Genomic DNA, 13,208 nt, shown 5'->3' with positions numbered 1-13,208 from the left:
CCAGCTGGGCCATCCCTGACGAAGGCTCTGTCGGGACTTGGGAAGGCACTGCCTAGAGGTGAGGGGAGTCCTGCGGGACCCCCGCCCACAATCAGCCCTATCCGGGTGCTGTCTGTCACCCGGCGCCTGGTTTCTGTTCCGACTTTCCCCGCTAATAAACCTGGTAATAGCACCTGGATTTTTAGGTTGGAAGTGATGCACAGCGTCGGTGGAGTGAGACAAGCTGGGTTTGCAGTCATGGACCAGTTGGGATCCCAGACCTTGGACAAGGGACTCAAACCTTTCAGAGCCTCAGTGTGCCTACCTCTAAACAGCCAGCACTACCCTACAGGGGTAGGGTATGGAGTGTTTCTGTGACTTCCTTTCCCCAACAAGTTAGCATCTCTTTCCTATCTTTTTCCTAACCTGCCATTTCACAGATGAGTAAACTGAGGCTAGAAATGTAAATGATGTCTCTCCCAATGACACTAACTTAGTAAAGAATTGTCGAGCAATCACTGTTTGTTTTGGCCAGGCCAGGGACACCGTGGTTTCCCACCACCTGTATTGCCAACACTTTGCCCAGGCCCTAGGATGAGGGACATTGCCTCCTATGAACTTTGTGAACCCCTGAATATCCTGACCGTCCTTCACAAGCCTCAGTCCAATCTGGGTCTTTTCCCCACCCCCACTCCTTTCCCTAGACTAGATCTTTTTCTATTGGGCCATGTCCCCAACACGTGGCCCAGCAATGTTCTACCAGCTTTACCCCCCCACCCCACCCCCACCCCCGTCCCTTCCTCCCTGCTGCATCAATCCAGATCCTCCCCTCCCTCAAGACTCTGTTTTAGCCCCACTGGTTCCAGGAGGAGGACCCTGGTCCATTTTTGAAACTCAGGTATCCTCTAGAAGTTAGCTTGAATTTTTCAAAGAGGAAGAAATTCTCATCTTGACCTTTAGGTCTACATTTTATAAATAAGGAAGCTGAGTCCCAAAGAGATGGCAGGTAATGCGGGGTCCACAACTGACTCCCATCACTTTTTTTCCATGACATGAAGCTAATGATTATTTTTAAAGTAATATTTACTGCCACCCTGATGAATACTGTCAAATAGTTGGAAGCTTGTAAAATAGTTTAGTTGGAGTCTCGTAAAATAGTTTAGAGAGAAATCTGCCGTAGAGAGAACAAGATTCTTAATATTTCCTTCTAGTCTTTTTATCTGTGCATATTCTAAAAAACAAAATTGCTGGACACTTTAAATACTCCTTTTTTTCTCAAATTTATCATGAACATTTCTTTTTAAGTTCTTGAGTCATAAATTTTAATGATTGCTTAATCCTCATTCAATGTGCCATAATTTAACTTATTTCTTGTTGTTGGATGTATGTATTATTTCCAGTTTTTTCTCTTTTGCCTTCATAAGAAACACCTTATATAAGGATGCTTAATACCTCAGGAAGCTTCCCATATGTGACCAGCCCTTCAGCACTTTGAAGGCAGCAATTGTCTCATTCCTCCCTGGACCCTTCACAGGCCCAGGGACGGGAGAGTCTCTGACCCCAAAGGGATTTGAAGATCATATAAATACAGAGCTTCCACCCAGGCCGGCATGAGTACCCATCATGCCAACTCAGGGTTGATGCAAATGAGGCTGGAGAGAGGAGTTCCGGGTGTACAACTCTGGCAAACTGCCTGGAGGGTAGAAAATTGCATCTGTGTCCCCCACTTGTGACCCAGTAGCCGAGCGTCTAGCAGCCTTTTTAAGTGTCCCCCACCCCCACACCTATTGTCAAGATCCATGTCACCTCTGAGCTTCTCACATTTCTGTTCCCTTTGCGTAGAACTACCTCCTTCCTTTTCGGAATGCTCTCAGAACGCCTTCTCTGTTCTCTTGAGCCTGGGAGTGCCTTGTCTTGCTGTCTCACCTACCAGATGGGATAACCTCTGACAAACTCTGCTAGTGAAGAGAGCCTCACCCCTCAGTCTCTGTAGCCCCCCAGCCTCCAGCAAAGAGCTTGGTGGGTGGTGGGCATTTGCGGTTGTTCAGTGAGCCATTCCTGGGGCCTCTGGGTTATCTGGTGCCTGTGGCCCTTTTTCTTTGATTTCCAGTACATACTTTGTCCTTTGATGTTTCATTCTTAGGGTGAGGGGAAAAAATCAAGATGGCTTCACTCCTGAGGGATGCTGCCCTGGGACCTGGCCTCCTGAGGGTGTGCCTGGCTACTTCAGGGCAGGCCCCTCCATTCTAACCCCAGCTCCCCCACCAGCAGGAAAGTCTGGGCACTAAGAAGGCAGGTGGAGAGGGTGACCTTGAGGCCCAAAGGCTGGGGTGGATCTGAGGTGTATTTTCTTGGTACTTCCTTAGTACCAAGAGGTTTCAGGAAGGGAAGGGAGTAGGATGCTGGCATTTATAAAGTACCTACTCCTTCTCAGGCAGGTAATATACCTTCTCCCAGAGTCCACTGTTCCTACTATCCCTAGTTATGTTTTAGAAAATTGAGGCTCAGAAGAACTAAGGGAACTTGCCTAGCTGCTGGTGGATGGTGTGGATGATGGGAAAAGCATGAAAGACCCCTCCTGTGGGATGAGCAGTTCATCTCTAAAGTGCAGATAATAGTGCACAACTTCAGGGATGTGTTATGTGAGATAAGAGTTCAGGATAAACTCTTAGTGGTTGTGATTACCGCTTATGGTCCTTCTGCTAATTTGAAGGTTAAGGTCAGAGTGGTTGCAGGTTAAGATCAGAGACTGGGTCATTTCAGCCCAGAGTTCCTGATCTCTTTCCTCCTCTTGCCTCCCTTACTCTGGGCCATGTAGTTACCAAAATCACAGGTTCAAATACAAGGCAAACCAATATTTCCAAAATAGCTGTGCCTGAATAGCTGGGTTTGAGTCCAGATGACTGTGGCCACCTGTGTGACCTGGGCAGGTGGTTTAATTTCTGTAAGCCTTTGTTTTCTCATAGTAAAACTAGAGATGCCTCTCAGGAGTGTTATCCAGGTTTTTGCAACTATTAAGTGAGATCCTGGCTCTGAAAGTTCTTAAACACTTCAAAGCTTTTGGGTAACAGAAGGAGCAATTATAAAATCAGCAAAGGAATAGAACCAAGAACTTCAAATCCAATCTTTCCAAGAGTCAGTATCTCCCGTCCACCTGCTTCCATTCCCCAAAAAGGTGTTATTTCTTCTGTCCCCACGTGGCTGAAAATTAGGGGAGGACCCAGAAGACAGGAGTGGTATCTTTTTTCATCTTTGAATCCTCTGTGCCCAGCCCAGGTCCTGGTAGAGGGGGTTCATAATACATATTGAATGAATGAAAGACTTGGGTTACCATGGAAAGATCTCTGAGAGAAGTATTTTTATACTAACATGTCAATGACTGCATTTCCCCTCTCCCAAGATGGGAGAGAGAGTGGGATACCAGGAACCTTAAAAGGAAGCAGATTAAAAAACAATGGTCAGAAGCCCCAAAAGGGGTATCTAGACAGGTCAAAGGTTTCTGGCCTGGACTCTGGGCTCGCAGCTTACATCTCCCTCTCAGCAGCTAAAGCCCCTGCCCCACCTCTCGTTTCCACTCGATCACTGGACTAGTGGCCTTTGCAGATGGGGAAACTGAGGTTCAGTAGCTGAAATCAACCCACTGAGGTCACACACAAGGTGCTGAGTTCATTTCATATTTCCTATTTAATTTTACAAGCAGGTGGCTTGGAAATTTTCTAAGAAAAACAAAACTAATGAAAGATCTTTTCGTATAGAGTCCTCAAATGACCTTTTATTCCCCAGAAAGTCTATGTGTTGTTTTTTTTTTTTTAAAGTTAAGTTCTGGCAACGATTAAATAGCTCTTGCTAAACTTTTACTGGTTTTGCGTCCTTCCCAGGAAGCCAAAGGTCATTGAGAATGGCCCTGGGCCTGCTTCCCTGCCTGAGTTGCTGGTCTCCTGGAGCCTGGGAGAAGGCCCTCCAGGCCAGAAAAACTGCAGCATTGCCTGGCATGCCTGGGAAGCTGGCCCCACTGAGCAGAGTGTCCGAGAAAAACTGGGGCTGAATGTAGTAATGGTTGCACTTGACCTGGATCCAGTGGGGCAAGTGACAGTCTTTTGGGGTCCGGGGCTCTGCACAGAGTTGGGTGGAGCAGGGCGAGGAGGGAAGATGAGCTGGCTCTACCCTCACCACTGAAGGTGGCTGTGAGACTCCTGTGGTCTCCAACTTGACAGTCTTTTTTTGCCTTCTAAAAAGCTTATGGTTCGTGGTGGTGGTGGTGGGGCGGGTGCAGATGCAGTCATTCTAAGGCCTTGGGGATTTAAGGAGACAGTAGAGGGAGAGGGCAATGCCTAACCCAAAGGGATGCTGCCCCCGTGGTGGGTGTTAGGGCACTGCAGATACAGAATCTATTAGAAGGGACTGCAGAGGTTATCCAGGACGGTGGATCTCATACTTCATTGCAGACCAGAATTCCATTTTGAAAAAGACAGATTCCTAGGGCCTGTCTGGAAACGACATCCAAATCTCTGGAAGCAGACCTTGGGAAGCTCCTTGTACCCCAGCAGCTAGAACCCCAGTACCAGAATCTATCCATCTGCATCAAGCACTTAAATCTCCACCAAAAACTAATCTAACCTCTGCCTGAATTTAGGGAGAAGCAACTCCACCTGCACCCAAACTACTCATTCCACAGCTACAACTCCAGTTCCACTTACAGCAGTATTGCTATCAGATAATGATTAGTGATCACTCACATTTGTCGAGTACTTGGCCATTGACCTCTTAGCACAGAGGCTAAGCTCCCACATTCTAGGCTGAGACAGGCTACACTTTGTTTTTGTGACTCTGGGCAAAGTGACTAAGGACTCTGAGCCTCAGTTTCCTCATCTGTGAAATGGGGATAGCTTGTGTAGAATCACACAATGGTGCTTAGCATTGTGTCAGGTGAGTTAAAAATTTAAATTGTTCCTCCAGTTAAACTGAAATCTGTCTCCCTGTGCCTCCACCCAACTCCTCCCTACGTATGGCCCTGGGCTCACAGCTCCCTGACCTAGGGCAGTCCTTATAGACAGTCGGCCCTTTCCCACCGTCTGACCCCTCACATCCTGGCTGGCCCCTCTTCTGGACTGTTTGGTGCTAGGGATGATGAAATATTATGGGAGGGGGACTCTGCTCAGCAGATCCAGGTCTCCAGGAGTTCCTTGAGCATGCAGGGAACAAGAGCAGCTTATGTGAAAAAGGCTGCAGAGAAACAGGCAGAGAAGAGGGTGACTCCCCCACCCTGCTAGTGGAGAGCCGCAAACCTAGGCTGCCAACCCTAGGCTGCCAACCCTGTGCCGGGCACTGGGCTGAACATAACACATCCCTGAGCTCACACACATCTCACAGCTGGCTGAGGAGATGATTTTCCTTATTTTACATTTAAGGTACAGAGAGGTTAAGTAACCTGGACAACAATGCACAGCTCTAACTGCCAGGACTGGGATTTGAACCTAAGCCTCCCTACACCCCACTCTTAGAACTAGACAGAATGGAACAGAAGAGTTGAATTTGAATTGACGTCCAAGTCCAAAATGCAATTTTCTTCCAGGAGACATCTCAATAGATAGTTGCTAGTTTCTTATCTAGCCATAATCCCTTGCATTTACAGTACGCTTTTTTCCCCCATGAATGTCCACCTTCATTTTTTTTCTTTTTCTTGGGAAGAGCTAATATTTGCACATGATGTTCATAGTTTAAAATTCACAAGATGCAAAAGAATACTGAAAAGAGTTTGCAGTTCTTAAATAAATTAAATGTAGAACTACCATATGACCCAGCAACTCCACTCCTGGATACGTACCCAAAAGAACTGAAAACAGGTATTCAAACGAAAAGCTGTACACGAGTGTTCATAGCAGCACTACTCACAAGAGCCAAAATGTGGAGACAACCCAAATGTCCATCAGCTGATGAATGGATAAGCAAAACATGCTATATCCGTTCAATGGAATATAAGAATCCATAAACAGTATCAACATGGATAAACTGCAAAACATGCGAAGTGAAAAAAGCCAGACACAAAAGCTCGCACATTATATGATCCCGTCTGTACGAAATATCTAAAATCGGCACATCCGTAGAGACAGAAAGCAGATTAGTGGTTGCCAGGGGCCGGGGAGGGAAGATGGGGAGTGACTGCTAATGGCACAGGGGTTTCTTTTGGGGGTGATGAAAATGACATGAAACTAGATCTGGGTGATGGTGGGACAACACTGAATGTACTGAATTGTTTACTTTTAAATAGTTAAATTAATTCATGTTATGTAAATTTTACCTCGATTTTATAAAAAGAATATTGAGCATTAACCCCAACCACGTCCCCTAGCAACTGGTACAAGTTCCAGAGATATTGAGTATTTATAAATGTTCATGTGTACAGTTTTTCGCTATGGTAATGGTAGCATCCTGTGTGTATTGTCCTGTCACCTTGTTTCTTTCCCTTGGCAGAGATCTTGGAGATTATTCTACATCAGCACCTTCTTTTTGGTGTTTCTATACTGTTCCATGTTGTGGACGTGCTGTGGTTTGTCTAACCTGTCCCCTTCTGATGGACATTCAGATTGTTTCCAGTCTTTTGCTGTTTCAAACAAGACTGCTGTGAATAGCCTTACACACGGGTCATTTCACACGTGCCTCTGTCTGCGGAGAAATTCCTACAAGTGGAATTGCTGGGTCAAAGGGCATGTGCGTTTTAATTGTTCCAGTTGCAAAAATAATGCATACTTGTTATACAAATTTCAAACAACTCTGAAGCTCATTGTCCAAAAAATGGAAGAAGCCCTCCCCACAACCCCAATCCCACACTTCTGGTGGAGTTGCTCCTTCTTCATCTGCCTCCCTTGTCGGGGCACCTTCTCCCTGGCCCCTGGCCTGCAGCTCCCAGAGCCTTCCCTGCCTGCCTGATTCTGGATCCCCCTCCTCCTACTCCCCCCGCTTCCCTCATCTCTCAGTAGAGTTTCCCAACAGCCCCCAGAGCCTCAGGCTGGGACTGAGGCTCACATATATAACCTGTTACCACCAAATCTACCAATGGCGGCCCCTGGGATCTTTGCATACGCAGGCTTAGTGCTTTCAAATCATAAAATGTTCAAACCAAAAGGGTAGGGGCTTATTCAACTTTCACATTCCACCATACATAGTTTTACACAGGAGACAACTGAGGCCCAGATGTCATAACTGGATGGTGGTGCCTCAGCTGGGACCTGAATGACAGTAAAGAGGCAACTAAACCTTCATATGCAAGGGTCTTGAGGTAGAAAGAAAATGTGCGTATTTGAGAGACAAGAAGGCCAGCGTGACTGGAGCAAACGAGGTGGCAAAGGTGCACAGGGCTAATAGTCACTTAGGGCCCTGGAGGCAGAGTGAGGTCATTCTGCAATGCTAAAAGGTCAGCTTCTCCCTCCCTCCCCTGTTTCTAATAGCTCAGCCCTGAGGACATGGCAGGGGCTCCCTGAGCCTTGCTGAATGAATGAGTGAGCGCTGTGTGTTAAAGTGAGTGAAGAAGAAGAGGCAGAAAGGTGTGTTACAGAATCCTTGAATAGAAACATACGCTCAGGCCCCAGGTTACTAGTGTGTGGCTTGGGGCCTGCTGTTTCTCATGTGATCATCATCCTAATGGCAACCAACCCTTAGAGGGTTATGGAGGACATCGAGGACTTTGTGAGCCACACAGTTAAAATCTGTGTGCAGCTTTGCCTTTGTAGCTGTAGTGGGAAAGCAGCCACAGACAATGCGGGGGTGGGGGGGAACATGGGCGTGGCCGTGTTCCAATAAAACTTTATTTACAAAAGCAGGCTGTGGGCCAACCCATGCCTTAGGGAGCACTTAAAATGCTCCAGGTGCAATTCTAAGAACCTTATATGCGTTAGCACCTTTATAAGGAGAGGCTCAACAAATCATTGTTCTGTATCTCTTTTGGGTCTTGGACCCCCTTTGAGACGCAGGTGGTGTCTCTGGATGTTTGCTCCAGAAGTCTGCACACACTCAGACACAGTGGTGCACACAGCTGCGGTTAGGGATCTTCTGAGGCCTTTGTGGACCTCCTGGATGGATAATCTGTAAGGCCCCTTCTGCCTCAGATATTGACCAGGTCGGGTGCTAGGAGTTGTGGAGTGCCTGCCAGCGGGAAGGCCCTGAGAGGCAGAGGGAATCGGAGACTTCTGGGATGGATGGCACCGTCTGGGACAGTGGTTGAGGGGCTGGCTGACAAGAGACCACCCAGCCTCTCTGCCAGAGTTTGTAGTGTGAGCTCAAGATGGTCGTCTCCTCCCTCCAAAATGTGGCCCACTTGGCCCCTGGAGGACTTCCTTCCCGAAGTCAGTGGCAGAAAAAGCCTAGCTTGGGGCAGAGCCTTGCAGGAGACCCCATCAGCCCTGAATCCTGGTGGCGGCAGTGGGTCAAGCACAGCTCTGTGACTCCAGTAAAATGCAGGAATCGGATTAGACTGATTCTTTCCCACTACAGACATTTATGGGCACCTATTGCATACCAAAGACTACACTGGAAAATTGTGAATCACTGTGTTGTACACCTGAAACTTACATAATTTTGTACATCAACTGTACCTCAATTAGAAAAGAATACTTGGGTCCCACCAGTGATGAAGCAGCTTCAGGGACAAAGAACTACGCCCAAGGGGGAGGAGAGGCCCCTTGCAGTCTTCAGCCAGGTCAGCTGGGAAGGCCCCTGGGACCCCCAGCACTGGAGCCAGACTCTGAAGGTAGGTAGTTGGGGGCATTCCGGGCAGAGGGAGGAACGTGGGTGTGGGAAAACTCAGGGTGTGCAGGGCCTGTTTGACTGGGGGATCTGGTGAACAGAGAGGAGCTCTCAGGAGCAAAGCAAGAAGGCAAATTGGATCCGCGGGGTGGGGTGAGCTAGACCAATGGTCATCAGGAGGTTGCAATGGCAGGGCCTTAGGGGCAAGCACCAGGCCTCCCTGAGCTTTGTGGGAGGGGAATGGTGGGGGGCAGTGACACTAGGGGCCTAGGGCAGGACAGAGTAGAAAGTCAGATTTGTTAGGAAGTCTGTTACTCAAGCAGTTGGAAATGAGAGGCTGGAACTCGGGAGAGATTCCGGAAAAGACTGCCCCAGGTGACTGGCAGGCAGTGGCCGCCTTCTCAGAGGGGGACGCTGGTAGGTGCTGCAGGAAGTAAGTGTGGGAGGCTCCCTTGCTCCCTCCCACCCCCAGTGGTCTCTGGAAGGTTTACAAATTAGCATGTGAAAAGCTCTGAAAGAAGGCAGGTGGGGCAGAAGAGACTGGTTTGGCTCCATTCAATATGGGTCTAGGGGCTCACTGAGACTTACACACGGACTTCCTGGAAGAACATTCCAGACAAATAAATAAACTTAAGCAGACATGAAAAAGATTCAACCATCTGTCAAAGTTAAATATATATATATGTATGCATATATTACACAGACACACACACGCGCACGCGCGCGTGCGCGCGCGCGTGTGTGTGTGTGTGTGTGTGTGTGTGTATTTAATGTTTTGAAGTAAACTGGCTTCAGTTTGAGGGATAGGTGGAGTAAGTGTGCTGGGTCAGGATCAGGTGTGGCCTGAGGCTTGTCCATCTCTAGCACTACTGTCTCCCCTCACAGCATTTTCACCCAGGAAGTTGGGATTGCTATCTCTTTTGCAGATGGGGAAGCTACAGTCAGTTCAGAGAGGTTTAGATGCTGTCCCAAGATCACAGAGCAAGAAAAGTAGGGAAGCCAGGACTGGACTAGAACCCAAGTGTCTTTCACCTCAGACTCCTTGCTCTTAACCGCCAGGGCTTACAACGCGACAATGAAATTTAACTCCTAAATAGTCAGGATTAAAGAATTAGTAACATCATTAAATCTGCGGTTAGCAGATGGAGCAACCAAGCCCCGCTTCTTCTCCCGCTGCCCCAGTGTGGGCCACCTGCCTGCACCCTAAGCCTCCAGCTCCCCTAGGGTTGCTGGTGAGACACTGAAGCTGGAGGGAATGGTAGAGTCTCAGACCTGGGGATCTGGTGCTGCTGCGGGAGAAACAGGCAGGCTGAGAAGAGGAAACGAGTTTGCAGGATGCTGATGGTTCATTTGTTACCAGATAGACTTGGATCACTGCTTATCAGCTCTGGGACCTGGGACAATGCATAAACTGTCTGAACCTCAGTTTTCCCAAATTGTAAAATGATGATGGTCATAGTGTATGTGAAGATGAAACGCACTACCATGTGTAACACACTTAGCTCAAGGCCTGTGTGTGTAGATGGTAGCCGCCATATACACGATTTTGATTATTAGCGTTGTTAGCAGGTGGTTGGGATGGGACCTGAGCTTTCTTTAACATCCTACAGGACTCTGCTGAGTTCACATTTTGAGTCCTGTTGGAGCTGCAGGACTAGGAGTCAAAAAAGAGGTCCAGAATGGAAACTCTTGATTTGAGAGTCCTCAGGAAAAAGGTCTCTGGGTATCCAGAGCCAGGGTTGGGGTGGGACATTTTCTGGAGGATGCAGCGTGCACAGAAGCTCAAAGGTGCTACCTGAGCTGCTCTCCCTCTTCATGTGCTGCTGAACACTCACAGACCAACTGCCTCTCCTTCACCCCATTGGAGTCATCCTTGGATAGTGACCAAGTCAGGGCTCTAGAGTGAAAACCCTGGAGCTTGTCCTGCTGTCCTGCCAAGCTGTGTGAATTTGGGCAAGCCATTCAGTGTCTCCAGTCAGCAGTTTCCCCATGTGCAAAGGGGTGTATAATAATGTAACCCTAGAGGAGGAGTTGAGAGGATGGGTCTGTACTCTTAAGAGAGGATATGAAAACACTTAGTAAACTTCAAAGGCCACACAAATGCAGGACATAACTTTTCTCACAGACCTGATACCAATGGCACCTCTTCCATGATGCCTTTCCAGATTGCCCAGGCGGCAGTGCTTCCCCCATCTAGAGGCTGAGTACAGGACAGGGCAGATCTCCTAAATTCTAACCAGTGTCCTGATAGTATTTCCTGACATGCCTCTTGTCTACCCACCAAGCACTTTCCTTGCACTTGTCCTGCCCTCCATCTGTAGAATGCAAGACCAGCCAGGTTCACACCACGTAGCCCTACCCACTGACCACACGCCTTGTTGCATGATGGAGTCCTTGACCCAAGTGCGCCAATAAGGTCTTTCCTTGAGGATTTACACTTGGGCCTAGGATTGACAGGGAGGCAATTCAGCATCTCTCTGAGTAATTAAACCTGTACCATGCGAAACTCAGAAGCTGGTAGCTTTCGTTTCCTACCACATAAATAGGAAACAGAGACCTGTGATCAGAGAAGCAAAGACAAGGGATGAACAGGGAAGGCTTCCTGGGACCCTGCAGGGTTCCTTCATTCTCTGAAGCTTCCTTTGGATAAATTCCCTTTTTGACTTAAACTAACACTCGTGAGTTCTCTTACTTTCTGACCTGTATAGAAAAAGAAACTTGTCTCAGAAAAGCTTACCAGCATGTCTGGAGTCACATAAGAGTTAACAGTAGAGACACCACATCACGTATACCTCCTTAAAATCATGTTCTGAACAGATTGGTGGAGGTGTGATTGGCATACAATAAACTGCAGCTATGTAAAGTGTGCGATTTGATAAGCTTTAACATAGGTCTACATTTGTGAAACCAGCATCACATTCAAGGTAATGAACATTTCATTACCCACAGACGTTTCCTTCTGCCCCTTCTTAATCCTTCCAGCTCCTCCCCGACCCTCACCCCAGGCAACCACTGAACTGTGTTCAGTCACTATAGATTATTGTCCATTTTCCAGAATTCTATATAAATGGAGTTGTACATACATACTTTTTTGTCATCTTTCAGTTGGCATAATTATTTTGAGATTCATCCATGTTGCATAACTTAATAGGTCAGTTATGTTGCTGAGTAGTAATCAGTTACATGGGTATTCAGCAACCTGTTTACCATTCATCTCTTGCTGAACATTTGGGTTGTTTCCAGGTTTTGACTATTACAAATAAAACTGCTATGAACATTTGTGTATAAGTCTTCATATGGCTATGTGTTTTTATTTCTTTTACAGACATACCAAGGAGTGGAATGTCTTGGTCATATGGTGGGTAGTCATATGGAAGTTACGCTGTGCTTTACTTTTTAAACAACTGCCTAGCTGTTTTCCAAAGTTGTTACACTGTTTTACGTTCCCACCAGTAGAGTATGAAAGTTGTAGTTACTTCACATCCCCACGAAACACTTGGTTTCAGTCTTTATAATTTTAGAAATTCTAGTGAGTATCTGTAGTTTTGAGTTTTACCTTTAGGTCCGGCATTTATTTGAGTTACTTTTTTTTATTATTGAAGTATAGATTAACAATATTGTGTTAATATCTGGTGTATAGCATACTGATTCAGTTGTATATATATTATATATATTTCTTTTCATATTATTTTTCATTATAGGCTATTACAAGATATTGAATGTAGTTCCCTGTGCTATACAGTAGGACCTTGTTGTTTATCTATTTTATATATAGTAGTTAGTATCTGCAAATCCAGAACTCCCAATTTATCCCTCCACCTCTCCTACCCTTTTCCCCCTGGTAACCTTAAGTTTGTTTTCTATGTCTGTCAGTCTGTTTCTATTTTATAAATAAGTTTATTTGTGTTATCTTTTTTAGGTTCCACATATAAGTGATATCATATGGTATTTTTCTTTCTCTTTGTGGCTTACTTCACTTAGAATGACTATCTCCAAGTCCATCCATGTTGCTGCAAATGGCATTTTATTCTTTTTTATGGCTGAGTAGTATTCCATTGTTTGTGTGTGTGTGTGTGTGTGTGTGTGTGTGTGTGTGTACACATACACAACTATATATATAACTATATAAACGTATATATAAATTCCACAGCTTCTTTATTCAGTCGTCCATCAGTGAACATTTAGGTTGCTTCTATGTGTTGGCTATTGTAAACAGTGCTGCTATGAACATTGGGGTGCATGTATCTTTTCAAATTAGAGTTTCCTCTAGGTATATGCCCAGGAGTAGGGTTGCTGGATCATATGGTAACTCTATTTTTAGGTTTTTAAGGGATCTCCATACTGTTTTCCATAGTGGCTGCACCACTCAATTTAAGTCTTTTAAAGAATATCTCCTATATCTCTACTTAACATGGCTGGTCTTTCCTTTATCTTCTTGCATACATGGAATATAGTTAGAATAATTGTTTTAATGTCTGTGTCTCCTAATT

The sequence above is a fragment of the Camelus bactrianus genome, chromosome 6 (assembly GCF_048773025.1).
Source record: "Camelus bactrianus isolate YW-2024 breed Bactrian camel chromosome 6, ASM4877302v1, whole genome shotgun sequence".
Classification (NCBI taxonomy): domain Eukaryota; kingdom Metazoa; phylum Chordata; class Mammalia; order Artiodactyla; family Camelidae; genus Camelus; species Camelus bactrianus.
Note: the sequence above shows the minus strand (reverse complement) of the source record.